The sequence below is a fragment of the Pelodiscus sinensis genome, chromosome 23 (genome assembly GCF_052426305.1).
Source record: "Pelodiscus sinensis isolate ZL-2025 chromosome 23, ASM5242630v1, whole genome shotgun sequence".
NCBI classification, from domain to species: domain Eukaryota; kingdom Metazoa; phylum Chordata; order Testudines; family Trionychidae; genus Pelodiscus; species Pelodiscus sinensis.
Window position 1 is genome coordinate 25286972 of NC_143074.1, and position 17328 is coordinate 25304299.

Genomic DNA, 17328 nt, shown 5'->3' on the forward strand with positions numbered 1-17328 from the left:
TCAATCTGCTAAATTGCATTAAAAGAGGCCTTCAGTAATTTTCTAATTCTTTTTAATGCAAACAGCTGCTTGGATATGTGTGGAAATATGCTTTATATGTGGATGTCACAGAAATGTCAATTGTGTGAAGGCAAATAGCAAAGAAGGTAGGTTGTGACACAGTGAATTGGAGGAGAGGCTGTCTTAAAGACAAGTGTATCTAGTAAGATGTGTTCAACCCTATGGAAAAAATGTAGGGGCTTCTTACTTACTCCCTGCAGCGTCTGCTCTTTATGCTTTGAACTCCTGCAGTGGCTCTGTGTGGTAAGGGCTACTGAAACAAATTCCATTTTCATCAGTATTAATTGATTTCATTAATTGGTAGCATGCTCTGTGCTTATCCATGAGTTTTGGGGCAAGCAGTACAGATTGGTAAGAGCAGTTCAGCAAGGTTCACTTTCTTTGTGTGGAGTGAAATTTGGGTGGGAAAGGGAGATGGATAAGCTGCATGTGTGTTTGGAGGATTTTATTCACAAACTCATATACTTTATTGATAAGCTTGTGAATAATTTTGTGTTGTGCTTGGTTCTCTCTTCCCACTCTGTCTTTGTTACTAATTGTAAGAATTGTGGTGACCAGTGGCTTAATCTTGAATACTTGTCTCAATCCAAACTCCGTTGATGCAAAAGTTTCACGCTGGTCTCATGCCTTGGAGAATAACGAGTTACTCCACTAAAGTTTGTCAAGTAGCATGCCTAAAACTTGGCGTCCAGTTTGTACTTTAGTCTTATACTTAGGACTTGTCTTTACTAAAGAACTGTAGCAAAAATGTTCTAATGTAGTTACAATAATTTCAGGTCCAGTGCTGGAAACTCTCATGTAAATGGGGCCAGACCACTGTTGGCCAGGGTTGGCCCAAGGGTTTTTGCTGTTCTAGGCAAACTATGACTCTCTGCCCCCACTCAGTAATATGGTGGAAGCAGTGGGGGGAGCTGGCACTAAAGCCACTGTTTAGCTGGCTCTGTCTGGCGCGGGGAGGAAGAGGCTCTGTGTGTTGCCATTCTCCCTCTTTCCCCCTTGCCCTTTGGCTGGGTGAACCACAGCACAGGGAAGTATTTGCCTACATACTTTTTCCCTGCTGTTCTCATTGGCCAAGTTTTTGGCACCTCTTAAGTCCTGGCACCCTAAGCAACTGCCTAGTTCCCTCTGTATGGTTGGACTGGCCCTGCTGCTATTTTTCTAAAAGTCTTGCCATGTACCCTGCTCTGTGCTGGACTAGACAATATAGCAGTTAAAATGTTAGTGTAACCAGGAACTCTGTTTGCTCTCTCTCCCACCATGGCCACCAGCAACAAAACTGAAAAGGTAGTGGCAGTCATGAGGAATCTTAGCAAAAATATCCTAGTGTAGACCGAGCCTCAGAGGTTTAGAGAAGCAGCTACTGTTGAGTGCATTTACTGACCTTAAAGGATCTGGAGAAATGGTCTGAGGTAAATAGGATGAAATTCAATAAGGACGAATACAAAGTACTTCACCTTAAGGAGGAACAATCAATTGCACACACACAAAATGGGAAATTACTGTCTAGGAAGGAGTACTGTGGAAAGGGATCTGGGGGTTATAGTGGACCACAAACTAAATGGGAATCAACTGTGTAACCTCTGATGATGGGACAAGAAGCAATGGGCTGAAATTGCAGGAAGGGAGGTTTAGGTTGAACATTAGGGAAGAACTTTGTAACTCTCAGGGTGGTTAAGCACCAGAGCAGAATTACTTAGGGAGGACATGGAATCTCCGTCATTGGAGATTAAAGAGCTTGTTAGATAGACATCTATCGGATGGCTTGGATGGTGCTTGGTCCTGCCATGAGTGCAGGGGACTGGACTTTATGACCTCTTGAGGTTCCTTCTAATTCTATGATTCTCTGAATACTGTACTAGTCTAGTAACACTTGCATAAGAATTGTAGCTTGCTCAGTCTATTGAATGAGTAAGCCATTAGGAACCTTAGCATCACATCTGACTGTAGATTAGATGTGTGGAAAATGTCTTTTAATTTTTATCTGAGATTGATTAACCTGCCGTACGCTGGCCTTCCCCCACTCTTTGAATGGCTTGGGGAGTCTCTGTAAGCCAAGCCGTGTTTTATTTTAACTGGAACAAACATTGAATCACTTAGTGACAAGCAAGAGCATCATTCTCCATCAGTCAGGGCTGCCAAAACAATGCAGATAGGATACACAACTACAGCAGCCAGCTACTATGCTACAGAAAATGAGAATCTTTTTACAGAAACCATTTGTGAGGAGAGGCACGTCTGAAAGTCTTGTCATTCAAATTGTTACAACCAGCTCATGTAATGTTGGTCTGTGCCGCTGAAGAAATGAACGGTAAACTGCTGGAACTCGATTGAAAATCCATTTCCCAACAATATAGGGAATGTCTTCCTACCTTCCCACACCTACATAGCTATCTTCTCTGAGACTTGTAATCAAGTTAGTTGTGTTTGTCTGTTTCTGCAAAAAAAAAAAAAATGAGGAGTCCTGTGGCACCTTAGAGACCAAAAGATTTATTAAGGCATTAGCTTTCATAAATAAAACTCACGTCATCAGATGAATTGGAGTCAAAGTTACAGATGCAGGAGCATCTGTAAGAACAATGAGAGAAAGAAGTTACTTGTGTTAACTTGGCTAAGCTGTTTACTGTAGAGGCATGTGAAAGCAAAGACACCAGTCTGTAAAAGGTTAGATCTATATTTCAATAATGATATAATTAAGCCATAGCAGTTGGAGGGAGAAATGGGTAACTTCTTTGAATTATGTTGTCTGTTTCCATGTTATTTATAAACCATCCACAGTTTGGCAAGTACGGACAAATAGGGAGACCGAGTCCCTATGCTAAGGAGTTTACAACCTGAGTTCTAAAAACATTTATTAAAAAAAAAAAAAAATTGGAAAAATAACTCTTTGCCCGGGGACTGTGCTATATAATGTACCAACCTTTTGGCAGCATTTAAAAAGCTGCTGCTTGAAAAACATCGTGATCACAAAAGTGAGCAAATAAACATAGGCCACAGCTGATGTAACGTGGGTATACGGTGAGAGCACTTTGTCCAGATGCTCATTGTGTGGGAGAGAAAATCTCTCCCAGATTTTCCTGCAGGATGTTGCTCTCTTGTTCCACTGTGTTCATTTTGCCATTTGCAGGATACCTGTGTCATGTAGAGGTCATAAAAATGCCTTATTCTTTGATCCATTTGTAAGTGTCTAGCACAGTGGGGTTCTGGCCTGTGATTGGTGGCCACTGTAGCATGCTATTTTGACATTGGTTTAGCCTCACAGATTTTAATGAAGCTCTGACCTGCTCTAGATTGAGAGGAGGGAACCATACATACTTTGTGTCAAATAGGAATCTGATCATTTGGATTCATCATTTTGTTGGCTCCTGTGTTAAGCATGGACACACGAGTCAATGGGAGAGGACTTCCAATATGAAAGAGTCAGAAATGCTGTGTTGTCATTTCCCCCCCCCCCCACTGGAGCCACAAATGCCAGAGTAGCCGGCAGCCTGTGTGATTTCCCCATTTTCCTATGGTGAGTGGTGCTCAGGCTTCTGGCTTCAGTCTGGGGTTGCAGGAGGCAGGTTTCAGCCATGCAGCGTCAGGCTCCTGTCTCTTGGCTCACCATCCCCTCCTTGCCTCTGCCCCTGCTGCCTTCCCTAGCTCCAGACCATCCACCTCATAAGCTTGAGCCCCCATTGCCTCCCTACCCACCTCACCATCCAAAGCTTAATTTGTCCCCTGGCTTGCCAGTGCTAAGTGAATCAGCCATAAAAAGTGGTATTTTTGTGTGTGTTGATATCACTTTGGGCCAGCTAGCTAGCCAGTCTGCTCCTGTGAAAAGTGATACAGGCAGTCCCCGTTACATACAAGATAGGGACTGTAGGTTTGTTCTTAAGTTGAATAGTTGAATCTGTATGTAAGTCGGAACTGGAGTCCAGATTCAGCCGCTGCTGAAACTGACCAGCAGCTGACTACAGGGAGGCAGAGTTGCTCTGCCCCGGGCTTCCTGGAATCAGCCGCCGATCAGTTTCAACAGCAGCAGAATCTGGATGCCTGGGACAGAGCAGGTGGGGCGCTGCTGGGTAGGTCCCTGCAGCGCCGCACCTCGGCGCTGCGGGGACCAACCGGGCAGCACCCCAGCTCCTCTTCCCCAGGCGTCTCCAAGTCAGCTGCTGCTGAAACTGATCAGTGGCTGATTCCAGGAAGCCCGCGGCAGAGCAACTCTGCCTCTGGCTTCCTGTAGTCAGCTGCTGGTCAGTTTCAGCAGCGGCTGACTTGGAGATGCCTGGGGAAGAGCAGCTGGGGTGCTGCCCGGTTGGTCCAGTAGCGCCGAGGTGCGGCGCTGCAGGGACCTACCCAGCAGCGCCCCAGCTGCTCTACCACAGGCGTCCTGAGAAAAGCCTGGTCTCCTGGGGGGGTGCACTAGCTGCCGCCCCCCCCCCCCCCCAGCGGACCAGGGAGACGCGGAGCAAAACTGCGGAGGACCTAGGCGGCGGGACCGCGGCGCGTCTGGGTGGTCCTGCCACCCGCGTCCTCCGGGGCGAGAAAAGCCCCGTTCGTTACTACGGATCCGACATAAGTCGGATCTGCGTAACCTGGGGACTGCCTGTATTAACAAACATACAAATATTACTCTTCACAGAAGCAGACTTACTAGTTAGCAATTCTATATTTTTAAAAAAAATCCCCACAAACCCCAGAAATCAAATAAGCAAAGGAAATAATTAAAAAAAAAAAAGACAAGAAAATGCAAAGCATCTTATTTGTGTTTCTATTCTGCCCAGTAAAGAATAGAGACAACTGTACGCTGTTATTGACTCAGGAAAAAAAACCCAAACGCTATATAAATGAGTAGTCCTGTAGCACCTTAGGCTATATCTACACAGCAGTGGTATTTCGGAATAACATAGTCTGTAGCTACACAGAAAACCGTTATTTTGACATAATGTTGAAATAATGTCGAGCTGGAGGACTTCTTACTCTGATTCCTTGTAAAACGAGGGTTATGGGAATAAGGGAAGTTGGAGGAATAGTGCTCTAACTCAGACTTCCTGCTGTGCAGACAGCGCCAAAAGCCAGAGTAAGCTATTTCGACTTAAGCTATGCAATTGATGTAGCTCACATTGCGTAGCTTATTTCAGCTTTAACCCTGCTGTGTAGAGGTGCCCTTTGAGACTAACAAAGATGTAAGGTGCTACAGGACTACTGTTTTTTCTAAAGATGCAGACTTCACAGGGCTACTCCTCTGAGACTTTACTACAGAAATAAATTACAGTGACCTGGACACACACATGTGCATACTCGTTTTAGCTAGTTACGTTTTTTTCCTAAAAAATTGTCATTGTGGCCACTAGCAAGAGTTGGGGGCTGCGCTCTGAGGTCACCAAAAAACTTCTTGAGATCCTCCTAAAGAACATTTTCTGATGGAAGGAAATCAGGGCTGTGTGGGCAAAACTCCAATTCATTATTCTGGAAATCGTGACTTGCAGACTCAGGCGTTGGGGCTGGAACACAGGTTACTTGCCATGCGTATGCAAACTCCATTCTGGGGGTGTGATTTCAAGCTCCCTACAGTATTCCTACTTGTTCTGGCATAAGGGGGCATCATAAAGGAATGATCTGAGTTGTATGTGGGAGCAGCACAGAGGGTCAAGGAGAGGTCTGCTTCTATAAGTATGCTAATTAGCTGCCTACATAAACATTACCTTGCTATTTACATGTGCGAAGGAAGCCCAGTGGAGTCCTGTAATCGGACTCAGTCTGGTTCCCTGAGGATGTTGGGAAGAATGCAATGCCAAAAAGCCTCTGTAGGGAACAGGCAGAGATGATTCCTCTTTTGAAGTCTTGTTAATTATTACTGTTATTGTAGCAGAACAAAGACCAGACACTGAATTTTGTGATATAATTAAACATTAATTATGATGGCAGAAGCTAGAGCACAGGGATTTCCCTGCTCAGTGGTAAAGAATTGGTGGAGAAATGATTCCTGAACTGGAGATTGAATCCCCTCAGCACTGCTGTCCTCTGTACATGATTCTCATGCGTTTCTCTCTCTCCTTTCTGACCCGGAGGGAGGGCAGCAAACCAATCTGACAGCTCTCCTTGAGCTTGTGCTGTCTTAATGGAGTACAGTTCCCGTTGGAAGGCAGCCACCAACACCCTTGCTGAGAATGCTAACAAGATGTAGGATGATATGATTACTGCCCTCTAGTTCAGAAGCTTGGCCTGATGTGCCACTTGGACTATCTAGGCAATAATCCAGCTTGCTGGGAGTACATCTCCTAACCATCTAAGCAGCATTAGCACCATGTTTATGTGGTATTATAGCTGGATTGAACTAAGGTCTGTATATCAAAGGGTTAAAACATCCACAGCTTTCTGAAGAAGTAAAAAGAAAACCCTATCATATAACTCAGATGCTTTCCAGGAACTTGGCTGATGTGAGAGGCATGTGCTTTTCCACCCAGCTTTAGGAGATGGCTTAGTTCAAGGGGCCCAGATTTGGCTCATGGAACAGTTGTTGGCAACCTGCCACTTAATGTGCATGAAATAGAACTGATGATGACACCCTCTTCCTCTTTCCCCCCCCCCATCTCTGATGAGGAGGGGGATATCTGAGATCCAATATGCCTTGCTGTATCTTTGCTTGGATATGTGGGTTGAACTGGGCTTGCTACTTAGGCTGCATAGCAACTGTGATAAAGCTCTGTGGACTGTATTGAGCCTTGGGGCTGTGTTTTGGTGGTTTGTCATTTTAAATCTACTTTCTGTATCTGTTTTTTTCCCCCTTCACCTTCCTTCCCTTCCCTTGCCTCCTCCCCCCCCCCCCCCAGTTTCATGAGGTGCTCCACACCTGTTCAGAGTAGAGGTTTGTTTGTTTGTTTAAGGCTGCTGCTTTGATCTTGTGGCTTGTATTTTGCCATGTGCTCAAAAAAATATACGCTACTGACACTTTGCTGTGTAGAAACCACTGAAATACACCTTGGCACATCAGCCTTCAACAGAGGATGATGTTTGTTTTTCAGACAATGTTGCTCAGACATTTTCTTTCTAACTTCGGATGCTGGCATGTGAAAGCATTTGTTTATTGGTGTTACAGTAGAGCCTGCTGTCATGGGTGGGTACCTTGCTGCATTATATGCTGCATGAACACATGAGATGGCTCCTGTCTTAAAGACATAATGATGCAACTTACATTACTAATATAGTGCACTGCAGCATTGGCTGCAGTGTGACATTTACAATGCTTGTGCTCAAATTGCTGGCAGTGCGGCTGTGCCTCTCCTTCCCAACCGCTTTCTGTAAGAACATCCTAAAGCAATGTTTTAAAGCTCCAAATCTTTTCAACTATTCACTGGGGCTTCCAAGGCTGCTGATACAGAAGATAGCTGTTCCAGTGTCTGAGTCAGAACCTGGATGTATTTTTATTAACATGCTGGGTAAGTTATGATGGAAGAGTAGGGGACTTCCCCTCTTGGATGCAAGATAGAGAAGTAGTCATGAGCTGCAGGGAATGGGAGCACATGGAGTGCAGACTGGACTAATGGGCAACAAATTGCTAGAGGAAGCAATGTAAGGCAAGGAAAGTGCATGGGAAGTGAGAGAATGTAGCTGTGTGTGAGAGGTGTGGTGCCGTGCCGTGGGCAACTTCATTTAATTTTTGGAGAAACACCCCTTCCAGGCTGGTTATGTCAGCACACAGCCATGGCCTCCCTTTGAGCAGCAAAAGGATCACAAATACCTGAAGTAAGTGATAAGGACCTGGCTTCCAGCAGGCCAGGGTAGGGAGACTTAGGGTACGTCTACGCTGCATGGCTATTTTGGGTTACCAGAGGCATCCCGAAATAGCACTCTGTGTCTACACAAGCCGCTCGTTATTTCATACAGTCACACTGTTTCGCCATCCCAGTAAACCTCTTTGTACAAGGGATACGCAGTGGCTTGAGATGGCACGTTATTTTGAAATTTGGTGCTGTATAGATGTGCCAGATTTCAAAATAAGCTATTTTTAAATAGATTTGAAATAAGATATGCAAATTGCGTAGCGCAAATTGTGCATCTTATTTTTAGATTAGGGTGCTGTGTAGATGCACCCTTAGTTGAAGCTGAAATTCCAGAGCTGGCTCCTGATCCTTGAAATTAATTAAAATGTGAAAACACTTAAGAAGCAAGTTAGGCCCAGCCACAAGGTGTCTTGGACAACTAAGATCAGTTGGGTGACCTGTGGGGAGACTGGATCTTAACTAGAAGCAGCTCTCTGATGGGAATGTGGTGCAGGGTGTAGTGTTGGATGGGGCACTGCAGGTCTTTTGAGCAGCCTTCTTCAGTGGGTGAGAACGGGAAGACATATAGAAAGCCATTTTCATGCAGGTCTTGAGTTGTAGCAAAATAAGCTATAAATAAACAAACAAGCATGTGCTGGCTAGGTGAGAGCCTCCATCTGGTCAGGGTGTGTGTCACATTCTGCAAGACACTGTCTCCTGGGTGATCTGTTCGGAAACTTGAGCTCATGTTTACTAGTGAAGCAGGAGAGCTCTGAGGCTCTGCTTGCTGATTTAAATGACACACTTGTGAAATAGCTCTGGAAGGCAGTTCCTGTTCAGAATGACTTGACCAGTAAGAAGCTTTTTCTTTCTCAGTAGAAGAGATGAGTTCCCATGTGGATCTTCTTGTAGAACAATGCCTTTTTAGAAATAGGAAAATGTGAATATCCTATTAATATCCTAAGGGTACGCCGACACTCCTGAGTTTCGTCAACAAAGCTTATGCCTACGCCCAAAAATCCACAAAACTAAAATTGCCAGAGGGTGTTCACATTTGCACCTTCTATTGACAGAGCATGTCCATACTGGGGGCAGTGTTGTCAGCAGTGTAAGCAAGGCACTGTGAGTATGTATGCAATGCTGATTACATCTTGGGATTCCCTCCAAGTTCTCCTGTAGCCACCTTAGCTGCTGTGTGGCATTATGAGTAGTCATATGCTGGCTTTGCTGAGGAATGTCAAAACACAGTGCAGCAACCTGTCCCTCCCTCCCCCTGCAGCAGCAACCTGTCTAGAGCAGAACGGGAGCATTCTGGTGACTTGTGATTTGTTCTCAAAGGGCCTGACCCCTTCCATTTCGATTAACTTACCCAGCTGCTTCAGATGGATTGAGGGGACCCCTTGAGCTTGGAGCCCTAGTTGAATTGTCCCTCTTCCTGCTTCCACTCTCCCCACTCCACCCAGTTAGTCCTGGAAAGTGATTTTAAAACCAACTAGATCTAAAGACATACTGTAGTTCCTCTTTCTGCTCTTTCACGGTAAAGCTTTTTGCATTGCACACGGAAATTGTAGCTAATTTGAAATGTACCCTCTTGTAAGATCACACATACAATTTTCCATGTGGGTGAGTAAAGCAAAATAATCATTACAATACTAGATAGCAGTAATTATAACAACAATCTCTCCAGTAATCACTTTGGTGGCAGTCTTTTCTCCAAAAAAGGTAAGAGGAAAGAATTGTACAATGTCTGCTTTGGGTAAAACCAGCCCCGTGAGGTTCTGAGCCTTTCTTTATGTCATATGTGGGAGAGATATATTGCTGGGAAAGTGGATTCATCTGGATCTAGTGGCTTAAAATATATGAGAATCTAAGGTTTTGTAGTCCATGTTTAAGTGTGTCTTCCTCTTGCAGGGTGGGTGGGGGAGAGGACTGAAGTCTGATAGAGTATAGCATTTTGGGGGGCCCCAAGAAATTTCAGTGCCACTTAAACTTCCGGCTTAATATTCTTCCTGCTATGATGGAGTCTGAAGTGAAAACTTGGGGGGTGCCTTCACAAAGATTCAGCTGCCCACAAATAGTTTTCTACACAATGATCCTTGATCATAAAGTGTATGACGATTTCTCAAATGGAGAGGACCTGGTATCATAGTTAGGATTCTCTTGGTTGCCTTCCCACAAGTTCTATCACTGAACAGTACAAATTTTAAGTAACCAACAAGGTTGCTAATGCTCAAGAGTGTCTGTATGAAGCAGGCCTCCAGTGGGACCTCTGACTTACCAAGCTGTCTGCATTTAGCATGGCTCTTTGAATGAAGTATCTAGAATCAGGTCATCCATGCTTTGCTTTCCTCCAGGAAGCTCTCCACTTCCCAGTCCCATGTAAGGGCTTGGTTACAATTTAAGCACTGCTATTTTGACAAGTGCTGTGCTCCTTGAAAGAAGGAACTAGAAATACCCTTCCATTTGTGCATAGTGGTCACTCAATAGGCCTTGCCATAAGTCCACTACATCAGTGTTTCTCAACCGGTGGTACGAGTACCCATAGGGGTACTTGAGAGAAGTCTGGGGGGTATGTCAACACAACTGACATTAGGAGAGAACTGAATTTTTGTTAAGTTTTACAGTGCTGCTTTATTTTTGTACATTTTACACCCAAAAATTTCATCACCCGCCCAGATACGATTAAGTTGTTTAGACAAATGTGTTACAATGGTAGAAAAAAAATTCTCTGAAAACTGTAGGTACCACTGCATACTCGGCAGTATATACGCATAGCGCACAGCAAAGCTGGCTACCTGGGAATGGGCCCAGTAGCCCCTGCTGGCCTAGGGAGCCAGCATGTAACCATCATGGAAACTGATAAGCTGAGGCTTATCGGTTAACTGTTTGAAAGGTCACATGTTTAATCCCTGCTCCGCACTGAAATGTAAGTTAAATATTTCTATTCCAGTTGCTTTGTTCTATAACTATATGGTAACAAAGAGGAAGAAATTGACATTTCAGTAATATTGTAGCTGTGACACTGTTGTATTTTTATGGCTGACTTTTGAGGCAAGTAGTTTAAATGAGTTGAAACCTGGGGGGATGCGAGACCAATCAGACTCCTGAAAGGGGGACAGGAGTTGGAAAGGCTGAGAGCTCCTGCACTACAGGTAAAAAGTGGCTGTTCAGTAAGGGTGCTTCTACCCTACACCCTTAGCTCGAAATATACAGGCAGTCCCCGACTTACGCGGATCCGACTTATGTCGGATCCGCAGTTACGAACGGGGCTGCCCCGGAGTACACGGACTGCGGGACCTCGCGGTCCCGCCGCCCGTGTACTCCGGGCAAGAAAAGCTGTTCCGTGTCTCCCTGGTCTGCAGACCAGGAAGACGCGGAGCAAAGCCCCGGAGGGGCCCGGGCAGCGGAACAGCTTTGCAAAGCCGCGGGGGGGCTTGGGCAGCCCAGGCGCCCCACTGCTGTCCCGCTGCCGGCATCCTCAGACCAGGGAGACTGGGAGCAAAGCCGTGGAGGACCCAGGCGGCGGGACCACGGTGCGTCTCGGTCCGCCGCCCGCGTCTTCCTGGTCTGCTGGGGTGGGGGGGGGGGCGCAGCTAGTATGCTCCCCCCCCAGCAGACTAGGCTTTTCTCCGGACACCTGTGGCAGAGCAGCTGGGGTGCTGCCGGTTGGTCCCGTAGCGCCGCTCTGGGCGCTACTGGACCAACCCAGCAGCACCCCAGCTGCTCTGGTCCTGATTCAGCCGCTGCTGGTCAGTTTCAGCAGCGGCTGAATCAGGACGCCTGGGGCAGAGCAGATGGGGCGCTACTGGAGCAACCCAGCAGCACACCAGCTGCTCTGCCCCAGGCGTCCTGATTTAGCCGCTGCTGAAACTGACCAGTGCTGACTACAGGAAGCCCGAGGCAGAGTTGCTCTGCCCCGGGCTTCCTGGAATCAGCTGCTGATCAGTTTCAGCAGCAGCTGACTTGGGGACGCCTGGGGTTCTTAAGTTGATTCTGTATGTAAGTCAGAACTGGCGGTCAGTTTCAGCAGCGGCTGAATCTGGACGCCAGTTCCGACTTAGGGACTGTAGGTTTGTTCTTAAGTTGAATCTGTATGTAAGTCGGAACTGGCGTCCAGATTCAGCCGCTGCTGAAACTGACCGCCAGTTCTGACTTACATACAGATTCAACTTAGGGACTGTAGGTTTGTTCTTATCTTGTACGTAACCCGGGGACTGCCTGTACTCCGTTTGCGCTATGCAAATTGCATATCTTACTCTGATTCTTTTTTAAAATAGGCCAATTCAAAATTTGGCATGTCTACACAGTGCCAAATTTTGAGACAAAACACTGTTTTGAGACATCCTTTATCCCTCATGCAATGAGGTTTACAGGGATGCCGAAATGGTGCATCTGCTATATTTCTCAATAGTGGACACCTTCAAAAGATGCGGAGTAGCTATTTCGGGATACCAGTAGCTTTGCAGTGTAGACGTACCCTCAGTGTCTTGGGGTGGGTAGCAAGATGGCAGCTCTTGAGGCACCCTCATCACTTGGCTGTAGTAGCCAAACTCATAAAGCCTTCTGAATGCAGCATTGTGCTCTTGCATTCTTTGCTGGGCATGCCAGCGACTTGCCAACTGCCCCCTTTGAGCCTGTGCCTTTTGTACAGGGGTGACACAAGGAGTCACATGTCCCCCAGATGCTGTGAGGGGGGGCAAGGTGTCAGCAGTGGGAGTAGTGGTGGGGGAAGCTTGGTGCCTGCAGCAGGGGCTCACCCCTCCCATCCCTACTCGCTCGCACTCCCTGGCAGCAGCAAGGGATGCGGTGTAACACCACCTCAACTTGCTTCACTTTCTCGGTGCCTTGCTCAGGATAGGTGTGGGACTGCCCTCCACTTACAGGTAGGGAGTGGAGCGATGCGGCCGGGGAGCAGAGCAAGCTGGGGCCATGTCTCTGCTTCCCCCTGCTTCTTCTGGTGAGTGCAGTGGAGTGACCTCCTGCTGCCCGCACCGGTGCTGTTAGTTGGGGGAAGAAGCAGGGAGAGGCAGTGTCTGGGCAGAAGGGGTGGTCCTAGCCCAGGCATGTCCAAAGTCCGGCCCGCGGGCCAATTGTGGCCCGTGTTCCGGTTTAATACGGCCCCACAGGTAATTTGGCAATATCTATCTTTTATGGCCCCCAACGAATCCATATGTATTGAGATGAATACATTGTAAAATCTCAGTTAATGTCAGTTGGTCTAAATCAGTTATAAATATATTTGGACACAACATGTATACTTGGTGTTATGTTCCTGTTCATATTTTTTGAACTTAAAAGTTGACAGACAACCTTTATTACCAATAATATGTAATGTACTTTACAATGTTCCTGACATATATTTCAGCTTCCTGGATTTTTTTTTCATCTGGCCTTCAGATATGAAAGGCAGAGTGATTTAACACCTGTTTAGATTTGTCATCCATGTGACGAAATGAAAAGTATGCTGTTTGCAATAAACTTTGCATAAAATAGTTAATTTGCATTTAATTTTAATGGTTCAAAGAATGTCAGGCAAAATGGTTGGCCCTCACGCTTGTTCACTTCATGAAATCTGGCCCTCTTTGAAAAAAGTTTGGGCACCCCTGTCCTAGCCCTTTCTTAGGCTGGAGGGGCGAGGTGGCCAGTGGCCCCCCAGGTATCCTCTTGCCAGTTTCCCCTGCTTTGGTAGCATACTCTGTCCTTCTGCCCTCTTGGTTACCATGACAGTTGTCAGAATTCAGTGCTCTGTCTTTGGGTGTCTCCTATCTTGTCCCCTTATCTCCTGGGCCATAGACTTTTCTTCTTGCATACAGAAGACACCCACAGGAACTTTCCGTGAATGATTCTTTTTATTCATTTGCCGTTTTGCTCTTTGTATGTTCTTTTTGCTGATCTAATGCATATCTTTCTCTCCTGTATTCTTTCCAGTCAGATTTGAGCTGCTTATTTTCAGTTGTCTTTTTTAGTTTGCGTGAATTACTGTGAAGGTTCCACTCCATAGATTACTACTCTGGCCTGTTTTAAACTAATGGGCTAAGGCAATGAATAACCCACCTATCTATGTGTATACTAGCACATTTGGTTCAGATGTAGTCAGGGGTGGTAAGAATCATGTAATGGAACTGTATCACCACTGAAAATCTCAGCGGTGACATGGTTACCCATGCTGTGGGCTCTGCAGCATAAAGCTTAGCTTTATACTGCAGAGCCAGCAGCAAAGCTTCCTCCCCGCTTGGGGAGTGGGCAGCCGGCTTTGAGTGTAACAGACATCATTAACCAATGAGCATCTGCTTATCGGTTAAACGGTTAGTCCATTTACACTCTAAACATCCCTAGGTGACGTCCCATCTGAGCTCACAAAAGACTCAGTGCTTTATTAACCTAAAACCTATACTGAAATTAATTTTAAATAACAAAGCACCTGAGTTAAATTCTGGAGGAAGAGGAGGCAGCACCTGAACCTGGCCTAGATGCTTAGGGAAGTGAGTAAAGACAATCCCCAGGTTGAGTCTAAGGTTGTGGTCACCAATCAGTCAAAAGTGTGGTCACCAATCAGTCAATCGTGATCGACTGGTTGATTGTGGGGGCTCGGCTAGTTGATCGCAAGGTGTTCCCAGCCACTCCTTGCTTCCTCCACCCCCAATGAAGAGCTCACACTGGTGCTACAACCTCCTGTGAAAATGGAGCTAGCTCCAGCTTTTTGTGGTGGGGGGAGTCCCACAGCTGCACACCAGATCCAGCTTATCAGGAAACATGCACGTTGCTTCTCCCCTCCCCACAACAGCGGGAGCGCTTTCTGAGATGCTGGCTCTGGTGTGGAGGTGTGGGACTCTCTTTCTGCCCCCCCACACCGTGGAAAGGCAGGATGGGGAAGGAAGGGAAGAAAAGAGAGCACGCTTGCTTTCTTGTTTTCCCTTCCTTTCCCGTGCTCTGGGGAGGCGGAGGAGGTGGGGGTTTAAGATGACAATGCAGGATCTGGAGCAACTGGATTTTTTTTAAAAGATGTTGCACGTGCGCTTTGTCCAGCACTACCCACAGATCCTGCCCCAGAGATCTTTGTCCCTGGCCAAGCTGTCCCTGCCCCTCTCCCCTGGCGAGAAACCCACCAGCACCCAGCTCCTGCCCTTCTCTCCTGGCCAGACACATACCCACAGCTTGCTCCTGTACCCTATTTTCCACCCAGTTTCTGCGCCCCCATCTTTATCCCACTCACTGGCAGCTCTGTCCCACACACTGGATCCCTCATTTTTGGTCCCACAGAGTGTAGAGGCGCCCATGAATTCTACTACCCTTGGAACCCCAGAAGAGTTTATCTGGCCTGAAGCCTTGACCCTCACTCCTATCTACCCTCCCTCGCCCCCACCCCCATGGGGCTAGAGTGCCAGGGGAGGGAGGTGTCTGTTGGGGGCACATCTGTGAGGTGGGAGGTTTTGGAGGGGTTTGTGGGTTTTTTTGCATCTCACGTGTGGTCCCCGACTGACTCTTCTGTGGGTCAGTGGCCCCTGGCCCAAAACAGGTTCCCCGCCCCTCCCATAAATAAAGACAATGCTGAAATGTTTTGTGTTGGACATAATATTTTATTTAAAAATGAAGCCTACCAACAAGCCCCCATCTGGCTGCAACATCATAACAATCCTGCACCCCCCACAGACTCCAACCCTGAGCCTATCATATACCTGAGCCCCTCACATCCCCAGTCTTCTGCCTCAGCACTGCAACATCCACACACTGAAAATCCATATCCTGAGCCCATCTGACTCCCAACACCCCTGCCCTGAGCCCCTCATATATCCCTACCCAAACTCCTCTGGCTTGCTCAGCACCCCAGCCCTCCACCTAACCCCAGAACTCTCCAGCCTGGAGCCCCCTCCTGAGCCAGCATCCCCTTCTCCATCTCCTCCTGCACCTAAATTCCTTCCCAGAGCTTGCACCTCTCACCCCTTCCCACACCCAAATCCATCACTCCCACCGCAGAGCCCACACCTCCTGTCTGAACCCAGTGAGAGTGAGTAAGGGCTGGGGACAGCAAATGATGGAAAGGGCGGGGCCTCAAGGAAGGGGTGGAGTCTTGGGAAGGGATGGGGTAGATTTTGGCTTGCCCTGACATTTAAAAAGTGATGTTGGGTGTTAAAAGGTTGGAGACCATTGGTCTAAGGGATGAGGTGGGTTTAGCTGAGGCAGGGATGGGTGATCAGGAGCTGACTTTTTTTTTTTTCTTTTTTCCTCTTAAGCTTTTAAGTTGCTAATTTGATTTCAGAGATGGGCTGGGCTCTCAGATGGTATCTGAAGCTATATCTATACTACTGTATAAAGTTGACCCAAGCTACACCATTCCAATTGTGAATAACGTAACTGGAGTCGACGTAACTTAGGTTGTGTTACCGGGGGCAGGGCGGAAGGTTGATGAGAGAAACTCTCCTGTCAACTTCTCTTACTCTACTCGTCTGGGCTAGAGTAGGGGGATCTACTGTGGCGTGACGCGTGCTCAATTTTTGTGTGTCTTAACTAGACTTGCTAAATTATCCACTGTTGGTTGATCTGAGTGTCAGTCTGGGTTATAGTGTAAGACACAGGCTGAAATGTCTCTTTCCTACCCAATGTTGGCCATCGGAGACAAATGTCAGTATGTAAGGATTGAGAAGACAAAAGCCAGAGTGGTACAATACGGCGTTTCTGGTTCATGTCCGTGATTCAAGGTTATTAGGATTCAGAGATGTTCCCAGAAAACCTAGCAGTGATCATACCTTTACTGTTGATGTCCAAGGAGAGAAATTTAACTCTCCTGTCCCAGCTGTGAAAGTCCAAGCAAGGATACTTGTGCCAGCAGGATGGGCTTGAGTATTTTGGTTGCTGGGAAGCAGAGCAATTTTACTCCTCCCTTCTTTTCCTCCCTGACCTCCCTATTTCTTAAACAAATAAAGATTTCATCTTCATGACCCATGCTTGTGCATGTGTGCAGGGATCAGAACAGAGTAAGATGTTAGAGAATAACTCTTCAATTGCTGCGGCACAAAAAGGCATGACTCAGGCAACAGCAAATTTGTGGCAGAGCTGTTTGTAGAATACATGCTGATCATGGGATAGCATTTCTCCCTACAGGGTATTTTTCCAGCTCAATATGAAGAATTTTAATATTAATCAGAGCTCCTTCTGAAAAGCTTGAGTAACTCAAAGTTGCAAACCATGAACTTGAAAATTCCTGAGATCCAGGACATCTGATAAATATGATGATTGATTACTGCTCTATGTTCTGAAGCAAAGTAAGCTGTCATGGGATAAGAGGAAAAGTCCTTTCCTGGATTAATAACTGGTCAAAAGGTAGGAATAAAGAGTCAGTTTTCAGACTGGAGAGAGGTAAGTAGTGGTGTCCTGGACAGATCTGTACTGGGCCCAGTCCTATTCAACATATTCATAAAGGATCTGGAGAATGGGGTAAACAATGAGGTGACAAAATTTGCACATGATACTAAACTAACTGCTTAAGGTGTTGAAGTCCAAAGCAGACTGGAAAGAGCTTTAAAATAAT

At 46.5% G+C, this 17328-nt stretch overlaps 1 protein-coding gene across 4 annotated transcripts in view; it reads left to right on the top strand.

Moving 5' to 3' along the window:
- SCAI (suppressor of cancer cell invasion) overlaps positions 1 to 17328 on the top strand; it is a 97269-nt gene that overhangs the window by 3102 nt on the left and 76839 nt on the right. The window lies entirely within an intron of this gene.